Source organism: Zosterops lateralis (assembly GCF_965231275.1).
Source record: "Zosterops lateralis genome assembly, chromosome: 2".
Lineage (NCBI taxonomy): Eukaryota > Metazoa > Chordata > Aves > Passeriformes > Zosteropidae > Zosterops > Zosterops lateralis.
This window is the reverse complement of record NC_139763.1, coordinates 10,247,472-10,257,396: the sequence shown is the minus strand read 5'-3', so window position 1 is coordinate 10,257,396 and position 9,925 is coordinate 10,247,472.

The following is a 9,925-nucleotide window of genomic DNA, read 5'->3' as shown; positions in this document are numbered from 1 at the left end:
AAAAAAAAAAAAAAAAAAAAAAAAAAAAAAAAAAAAAACAACAACAACAACAAACAGAGAAGCTGTTTAGGAATCTTGGCAGTTCAAGTAATTGTCATTGCATGGCTGATAGGTCCCCGTAAAGGAAAAGAGAGGAAACCAGGTAACTTCACTGTGGAGGTGAACTGAAACTCTAATTCTTTAGCCATGTGAGTTAGCAGCGTTAGATAATATCCAGTGAAATGACTTTGTCTCAGTCTACTTGATTTAGCTGCGAGATATTTTAGCTGGCTTTGTACTTCCGTGACATGTTTGTATTTCAATAAAGCTTTATGAATGGAGGCTCAGCCAAGGTTCTCCAGTCTCTTTTATGCATTCTTGTGTTCATCAGCATTTTCTCTGCTGAACAATAAAACAGCAGAACAACAAAGTCACAATTTTCTGGTTTATTGCCATGTCATTAGATTTGTCACAGTAAAGACCACTCTAAAGGGTGGGCATTTTAATTCTTCTGAAGTACATTTAAAGTAATTGATGAAAATGTTACATGAATTTCAGGTTCCCTTAAAACACAACAGAGGATGTTTTCTTCCTCAGTCCCAGAGACTTTATTTATTCTCCTACATCACTTCAGCAGCCCCTCAGCACACATATGCACCGAATGAGGCAGACAACCCATAAAACAGCTGTTAATCACCTTCAATAGCCCAGCTGCCAGAGAGTTTGTTAATTCAGGGCACACTATTCCAAATGCTGTTGTGGCTTCAGGACCTGGCCAGCACCATGACAGTGCCATATTTCTGAATTACTTTCGCTTTTGCTTTATAGAAGTTCATTCCTGATATAACTCCTCAGAGCCTGAGAAGCTCCAGCCGAGGGCTAAAGATTAGTTTTAAATAAATTGAAAACACACCTACTACCTTGGTCTAGATGCAGTTTATTTTACTTCTTACTGCACAGAAATCAGGTTATGTCCTGGGAGGAGTTTGTCAGTGCAAATGAGAGCTGCAGTAAGGTCAGACCTGGTATTTCCTGAAAACTACTGGGACATAAAACAGTCCTGACCAGTCAAGCCAGAGATGTGTGACATTAAAGACTGCTGGGACTGAATGCACTCTTTCTTACAACTTAAAAATATTCCTTCCTTTCAATGTTTAGTCCTGACACATTCTGCTTCATGACAGAAGCAGAAAAATCTATGCACAAAGAGAGAAGTCACAGTCTGTGTTGAACCACCTTTATTGGAAATAAAAGAATTTGATCTTTCTTTCTGGCTCAGGAGAGGGAGAAAAGAGTTCATGTCCTACACTTTGGGCTTGATCTTTCTCTTCTACTTAAACAATAAACTTTTAGCTAAGCTCTGCAAAAGGAACCAGTCAGGACAAGGCTTTTAGCATGTTTCCATGTCCATTTTACAGTAATGGAGCTTTGAAAGTCAGCAGTGTGATATGTTTTGACCTGCTGACAAAATGTATTCTTTTAATATACATATTCTGCATTTGCTTAGAGTATTTTCTATGGAATGCAACCAGTTTTCACCATGTGGCTGAGAGAGTTCATTGGAGTCAGAAAATTATCTCTGTTCTAAGATACTGTAATGCTTCTTTTCTGTGTTTGTCTGTGTGTGCACATATAATCATAATCATACTTATTTTTCTCAACTAATGCTCAGCCAAGGAAAGTTGTGGTAGAGAACAGGAATTCCTTTACCTGTAACAATACATGGCTTTTACTATAGTGTTTTGGAAACTAGGTTGTGTGTGAATTGATTGAAGAGTAATTTTTTACTCTACATCTACAGAAATCATTCCTTCTCAGTTGCAAAATAGATTTTTCAACACTGTGCTTTGACACCTTCTTCAGAATCTCTATTCAGTACAATGACAGCTCAAATACTATGTTCATTGGGAGGTGGAGATACACCATTCTCAGAGACTGACATATAGAAAGAAGTAGCAGTGATTATGTATGCTTATATGATTTTTTTTTAATATAACTCACTCCACGTTTTTCACACTATCTATTGTATTTTTAATGATCAACAAGACATTGAGTATTTTCTCTTTTTTTATCCTTGGCACCCACACTTAGCAACCCTAAATGCCTAGAACTGAACAATTGCAAAAAAAACTCCCCCTGGTCTCGAAGGTTCTGGGATTCTCAGGACTTCCTTTTCTTACCTGGGCTTGTTTCAAATAGAGTGTTTTTTGGTTTTTTTTTCTGGTGAAGGGTGTGGAAGTATTCATTGTCCAGAGAAGCAGAGAGGTTTTCCTTTCAAGCAGCCATCTACATGTGGGAGCCAAGAACTCTGTAGGCTTTGCAGGAGAGGTGCCTCTTATGGAAAACACAAGGGCATTGTCCTGCCCTTTCCCTTCAGAAAAACTCCTCTCTTCTTGAAACCAGAGTCGGACTTGATGTGGCAATTCTGTATAAAGTTGGGGGGCACTTCACTGCTGAAGAAAAGGTAAAAAGACCAAGACAGGGAAATGTGCATTGTCTGCTACATCTCCTACCTGCAACAGGTCAGCCTGGTGGTTGAGGTACTTTCATTAACTTTGGAGAACAAATAACACAGACAAGTCATTAGGCAGTAAAGGAATTTAAGACTAAACAGAAGCTCTGCCCTGTGATTTCCTGTCTTCTTTTCCACAAGACAATCACATTAAGTATTGTATATATAAAAGAACTGTGAATCACTCTAAATAAAGTTAATTCACTATTAGCACAGAGAAAGTAAAAGGTTCTTTACCCTCAGATGACAGAACACATTCCCAGCCTGAGTTCACTGCCAGTTATGGGCCCATAACTTTGTACAGCACTGCCCTTTAGCTGAACTACACCTCCTTACTTCTGGTGATCCTCAAAACTCCCCTTTGAATTGTTCTGACTTGCAAAATTAATTCAAATTACTTTGCTGTAATCCCATGAGACAAGAATTCAGTTATTGTGGTCATAGTTGTAGTCTTTCTCTGAACCTATTCCTGCTGAGATTTATGTAATGATTAAAAAATCAAACAGAATTTTCATAAGGTTGTAGACCAGGACTTACCATACTTCCCTCTGCTTCCCTACCTGAAATAAAAACATCTCCCCTTTGGTTGCACTAGTCATTTTTATTGTACAGAAAATCCTCATGGCCATCCCAGCATGAACTATTTTTAGTTCTGGAAGATGAGTTCTCAGGAAAAAAATTTTGTTCCCAAGAAGAAATGTTGCTACTTTTATCCATGTATTTATCCTTGCATTTTGATCTTCTCATTCTGAAGCACTTCCATGAGGTAGTCAGTGGTGGGATGAGTTCCCTGACAGGAGGGAAGACAAGGTGGCAGAGGCTCTGTTTTCAGAGACAGTCTGGGGGCTAAATACGCTACTGCCTCTGAAAAGGACAAACTATTCAGACTTGTGGCAAAGAAAACCCTCAAGATTTTGTTCCCCTGTGAAGGTCCTGTAAACCTGCTTTTTTGTGAAAAGCCTGGTGCTCCTCTCACACACCTGGCTGATGCTGTTGTACACTACAATGACAAAAGACTGACTTCAGAAGGCTGAAAATGACTTCTATTTTTGGGATGTGTCTCCCTTTTCATACTATTCTACACAGACCAATTCAATTGGTGAAACAAAGACAAACCTCTTCAATCACATTGGTCAGACCAGAGGGACATCAAGAAGTCCCTCCTAGGAAAAGAATGTAAACATAGTACAGTTACAAAAACATGTCTCTTGTTTACAGAAAATTCCCTGGAAAAAGAATTTTAGAAAACCAAAACATCTCAGGCACCAAACCAGGGCTACACCTGGCAACTACCCCAGTGCAATGCAAAAGTTACAGTGGCAGAAGTAAATAAACACGGGCACTTATTTCCAGCTTGATAGTTGACTTTTCATTAGTCTAACTGCAACTGGGAGGTGAATTGAAGTTGTCTGAGGCCTAGAACATAATGGGAAGATGTGTTTTATGTTGTTGCAGACATGCTATCAAGAAAGATGCCACTGGCTAGACATGCTGCTTGGATTTAAGAGAAAATAGACATCTGCCTTTTAGCATAACTCAGTACCAAACAGAATAATTGGTTCATTGAAACAGAAATTAGTTCGTCATTCACAGTTCCTGGAAGGAAGCTCAAATTGGAAAAGTTGTCTAAAATAGATGAGTTTGGAGATACTCATTTTGTACAATGGAACTGACCCATTTAATTAGAAGCTTGGTTGTCAGTTGCTGTTTTCTTTCAAACCAAGGTAACTGAGATTGAAGTGACACACATCACTAAAAATAGAGCAGTGCAAATAATGGGTTCTGTTCCAGCTGCAAAATTAAGAAAGGTCTTTTGAATTGGATAGAAAGTTTGGGGTTTGGTGGGGGTTTTTTGATGGGTGTTTGTTTTTTAGTGAGTTTGTTGGTGGGTTTTTTGGGGGTTTTTTTTTGAGGTTTTTGGGGGGTTTTGGAGGGGTGGATTGTGGCTTTTTTTTTTTTTTTTTTTGGGGGGGGATTTTTTTTGTTTTGTGGTTTTTTTGGTGGGGTTGTTTTTGTTTTGGGGTTTTTTTGGGTTTTTTTGGAACAAGTTTTTTTTGCACTTGAAAATGAAAGTCTGAAGAACTCTGCAAAAACACATCAAAAGAAATTATTTTGTCTTGTCCAGGTAAAATGGGATTCATATCTTTGAGTTGTAGGGCATAACCCAAGCTGAAAAATCCACCAGAACTGCGTATTAGCAATCCAGCTCAAAGCCAGTGAGCTCCTCAGAAGGGGTTAGAGGAGCACCAGAAATATTAAATAGATGAAGATCCTTGTTTGTGTGATGCTGTGGCTCTGCTTGTGGCTTGTCTGACAGTTGTGTTAGAAAGAATTCTCTTTACAGGTTCAGTGGTCACACAAGGCGCAGACACAGGTGACCTTTGGGGTCACAGCAGGGCTGACACATCCTGTACCTCTCACACATTCTGCTTTTCACCTTCCACCATTTCTCTGCAGCCTGAACTAGACAGACAGACCCCAGAGTTACAGTCTTATTTGTCTTTCCCTTGAGTTTGACAGAGCTTTATCCAGAATAACTGGTGTCCAACTTGTGGATTTACATCTCCTTAGGCTTCTTTCCATGGGCAAGTAATATCCTTAAATTCTTTGTTAAGTCACTAAATGTAGATGTTTTTATTTTTAGGTTCTGCAGATTATCAGCCTGAACTCTGAAAACTGCACTTAATTCCAAACCCTTTGCTTGAAAGGTTTCAACCCTCATTCTTAACTCCTTATCCTCTTCTGATGATTAGTATAAGCAGACTTAAAAAAAACCCCTTGTCTTAATCTCAAAAATGAAATAAAGTGAAATACATTTTTAAAAATTTTAAATATTTATTCAAAAGGAAAATATTAAGTAATAAAATTACTAAACCTTGTATTTTACAGCCAGAAAAAAAAGAGCAAGGAATTCATTAAGGACTTATTTGTACAATTAAATCTATAGTTCTTCCTATACACCACATAAAAACCTCACACAACAGAAAACATTGTAATTCAATTTGCTCTCTTTAACTTAATTATCCACTTCATTTCTTAGAGCCATATAAAAACACTAATTTATTTTCTTGTTAAAGCTCACTGTGAGTTTTTAAACAGAATCTATTTGACTTTGTTACTGAATGTATCGCAGTTATGTCTTGCCTGAATTCTGGAAACTAGACTATCCTCACAGAGGATTGAAAGCAAGGATTTGTTTTACTTAATTTTAAAATGCTTTGTTAACTGCTTGAGTGCTGCCAAATGAAGCTGCTAAATCCTCACAAGAAGCACTCACTCCAGTAATACCATCAACATTCAAAAGAAAGATGACAAACAGGACTTTCTCCACAGAACAGCAGCATTAGAACAGGCACTGCAGGCTTGAGCAGGAGAGATGAAGCAGTTTTCAGGTTGGCTCTTCTCCATGTCTTCACTGAGGTGATTCCTTCACTGGAATAGCTCAAATGACTCACCCTCAGTGTGGTATTTCCATCCTTTATCACTTGCTGGAAAATCTGGCACAGCTCAGAGCCTTGGCTGGGTGAGTTTCAGTATCCTGGAGCTGTAGTCAGCAGCAGCCAGGGAGAAGCCCAGCCGTGTGTCAGCACTGTGGGACACCTGTGGAGTTCTTCGGTTTTGGCTTACTGAAATGTGTGCTTATGTCCAGTTCACTTCTTGAGGCAGTAGTTTCATAAGGTTTCTGTCCTTCCTGTGCTTGTTTAGAGAGAGAATTCACTGTATGACGCCATGAAGTAAAGGTGAGAGTGGGAGACTGTCCTGAAGTGCAGGAAAGGGTTCTTCAGTGGCAGCAAAGCTTTCACCATGGGAAACTGTTATGGAAAGGAAAATACCCTGGAATGATAAATATATTGACTGCCTTAAACAAAAATTGGGTGGAGTCATTATCTGCTAAAAATTACATCTAAATTTTATGTACAACCACAAAGACCAAAATCCTGTTTCAGACTGCAATCTATTAAAACCAAACCATGTGGCAATGGAAACTATTACTTGAATGCTGGGAAAATAATTCTTGAGTGAAGTATTTCTTCTTTCTGTTCAGACTGCATTTGAGAAATATTGTTCTTTGTGCTGAAGCAATAGCTTCTGACGCAATCTAACCACAATGTTACTGTTGTTGTTGTTGTAGAAGGTACTAAAACCAAGACAAAAAGCTCCATGTGTTCTTCTCACTCTCAGAGCCAAAAATATACTCTGAACATTTGGAAAGAGGAAGTAGTTAACTGCACAGAGATATATAACCCAGATTCTCGGGCTGTTTATTTTTTGACATATTTTACATTTTGTTCTTCTGGTACTTGATGTTCCACTGTGACCAGCACTGAGGTGAAAAGGGGTTAGCTGATCAGAAGATTACATTTATACTATTTGTTCCAGGTGGCCCCCTGATTACTCTCACGTCTCAGATTTGACTGTCATCTTTATCCCCAGGCTGCAAGTATATATTTCAAAGTCACTTGCAACATGCACTCCACAAACTCCACATGGTATACTATTTGCTAGGCAACCATGTAAATGGCAGACATTGTTTCAATTGTTTCATTTCAAATTAGTTGAGTGTCTTACATCTCCAGAACGAAGGTGCATTACTCATTAATCCTCAAACAAAGAAAAAAAAAGTTAAAAGCTGATTCCTTTCCACAGAAATGGAGAGTTAAGGCACAATATTAAGTGGTAAATAATTAAATAATTAGGCAGAAAGGTAGAAGATTTCTACATAAGCTGCACTTAAAAACTGAATAGTGAATATTAAAAGGTGGACCAGTATGGTATCCAAGGGGATGGACTTTCTGTGAAGAACTTATGTTTCTAAGTAGACTGCTATTAGTATTCAGAGGTCTCAAAAGAATCCTGCAAATCGACAAGGATACAATTTCAAGAAGATAAAAGTCAGTAAAAGAACAGGAGTTCAGAATTCCCTAATCCCAAGATGCTTCTGATACTGCTTGCACTCCTTATTGTTTGTTCACATTCGTGTACTGTATTTGCATAGCAAGAGCAAAAATATTTAGAATATGAAACACAAACTTCAGGCATATGTCAACATGTCACACTAGAACTGCCTTGGCAGTGCTGTCCTGATGAGACTTTGGTTTGACTTTAATGTCAAGAGAAGTAATTCAATTTGCAGTCAGAAAGATGTGGAACTCTATTGTGCTTGCTGGCCTGCAGCCAGGTCACACTGGGTTGTGATCTCATAAACTTAACGGAGTCAGCATGGATCAGAACTAGAGGAAATGAGCATTCAGTGATTTAGAAGTGATGCTTCTCATCTCAAATCAGCAATGTCCCAGGATGGCACTGAGGGCTCAGTTCCCGAACAAAGCCATCATTCAAACTGAATATAAATCTTATGCTTTGACAGTTTGTGTTTATTAAAGATCCAGGCTACTTTCCAGTGTCCTCAGCCTACACTCCTACTCAGCTCTCCAAGATGACCTCTGCATGTTCCTGGTGATCTCTGAAATTGTGCTCTCCCATCCCATGCCCGATGTGTTTCCTGCACAGCCTTTACTGATGTACAGAATGTATCACACAGGGGAAGGTGCAGCCATCTCTTCTTCTTTACAGCTGGAAAAATGTTAAAGCACACAAAAGTTTCGAGTGCTTGCACAGTCAGGAAAAACCTTAGCAGTTAGCAAAAAACAACCCCCTAAACATAAATAAAATGTAACATTTTCTCTAGTCAGAGGCAGTGATCATCACTACATAGTTTGCAACATTTCAAGATTTATATTTCTCGGTACCTTTCAGAATGAGTGGTATAACTGTGGCAAGGAAATGTTTATCTGGGAACTATATTAGTTATGTCAACCAAAAAATTGAGAATAATGAAAAACAAGGATAAAGAAGATAAGCAGCTGACTGCTTTCTGACATAACAGGTTTTTGAGAAACAAGACAAGCAAAGAACAGATGATAGAAAAAAGAGATGGAAAGTAACATGGCAAAGGAATACACTTGTTGAAATGTCAAAAGAAGATTGAGGTTAAAGTATCTGTAATCACTTAAGGACCTTTTTTTCAATGTCAGATTTTGAGTGAACAATGTCATTTAAACAAAGAATAGAATTTTTTAGAAAATTGCTTGGCATGGCATTGCAGGTCAGACTTTCAAGAAATCCTGGTTGGCAGAAATATTTATCTAACGAAGCGTTTGTCCACTACCACTAGAGAACCAAAGGACTGCTTTGACAAAGCTATAGACTGGCAATTACTGAGATTTGTGAACCTCAGATTGGGTGTTGTACCAGCTTCAGCAAGGATGCTGTGACAATTTAACCTGGGTCTTCAAGAGGAGAGAAAGAATAAACCTCATAAATCTGTATCTATGCCATGTACAACAAATACTAAGTCTTTAAAAGCTACAATTGAGACATTGCTTCACTTGCGTACTTCACCTGTACAATCAGTTTGTTTCATCAATCACTAAATTTTAATGTCACAATTTACTTTTGATGTGAAGTAGTAAATATCAGACCACGAATTATCAAGTTTATGTTGCACCTGGCCTGAGATGTCAAGGGAGAAAGAGTGACAAATGCTTTATATCAGTTTCCCTGATCCCAGGTTCTCCAAGGGTAGCAAAACAATCTGCAAGCAATCTGCCCCAGAAGAGTCAGCACAATCCAGAAGCTGCACCAAAGGATTGAATTCTGTTCTCTTTGCCCTTTCTTACAGCCAAGCTGGATGTGTTTCTCCTACTGAAAGATAAACTTCCTGAACAAGGATGGTTGCTGTACCAGTATCTTTACTGCCATCTCACTCCTTGAGTAGTCTGTGAAATAATTGAGGCAGGGCTTGAACTAAGTTAAGAATTAGAATAAGCACATCCTAATCTGTATATCTCTTGATATTTTGGTTTTCATTAGTTCAGATGATCAATATTACAGAGATGCATCTCAGAGTTCATATTGCATGTGTGCTGGTGCGTTGGACCCACATGAATAAGAGGGGATATTTTTAACTCCTAAATCCAGCGTTGTAATTCAAGCCACATATTCTATCTTATGATTTTATGAAATAGAATTATTGCCTGCGGATGTTAATTTCCAAAGAGAACAGTTCTCTGTTCAGAACAGGTTATTATAGATGTGTAGCTAAACTACACTCACTGTCACTCAAAAAGAGAAAAAGCCTCAAACCAATGGGAAATATGACAAGGGAAAATGCTAGGAAAGCAGTTTAATTTTGAATATACAGTAATCTTCAGCTCTCGGGAAAAAAAGGCTAAAATATGAAGAGCTAAAATATGAAAAAAAAGCAAGACTAAAATAATAATAAGCTATCACTGAAAAATAAAAATTTTCAGGACCTGGATCCACTAGGGATGCACTAGAAGCTGGATAACTGTGGGGGCATTTAAAATGAAGAGAGGGGAAAAAAGACTGGCAAGCATAAGATGACAACATCAGTCTATTACATTTGAAGTT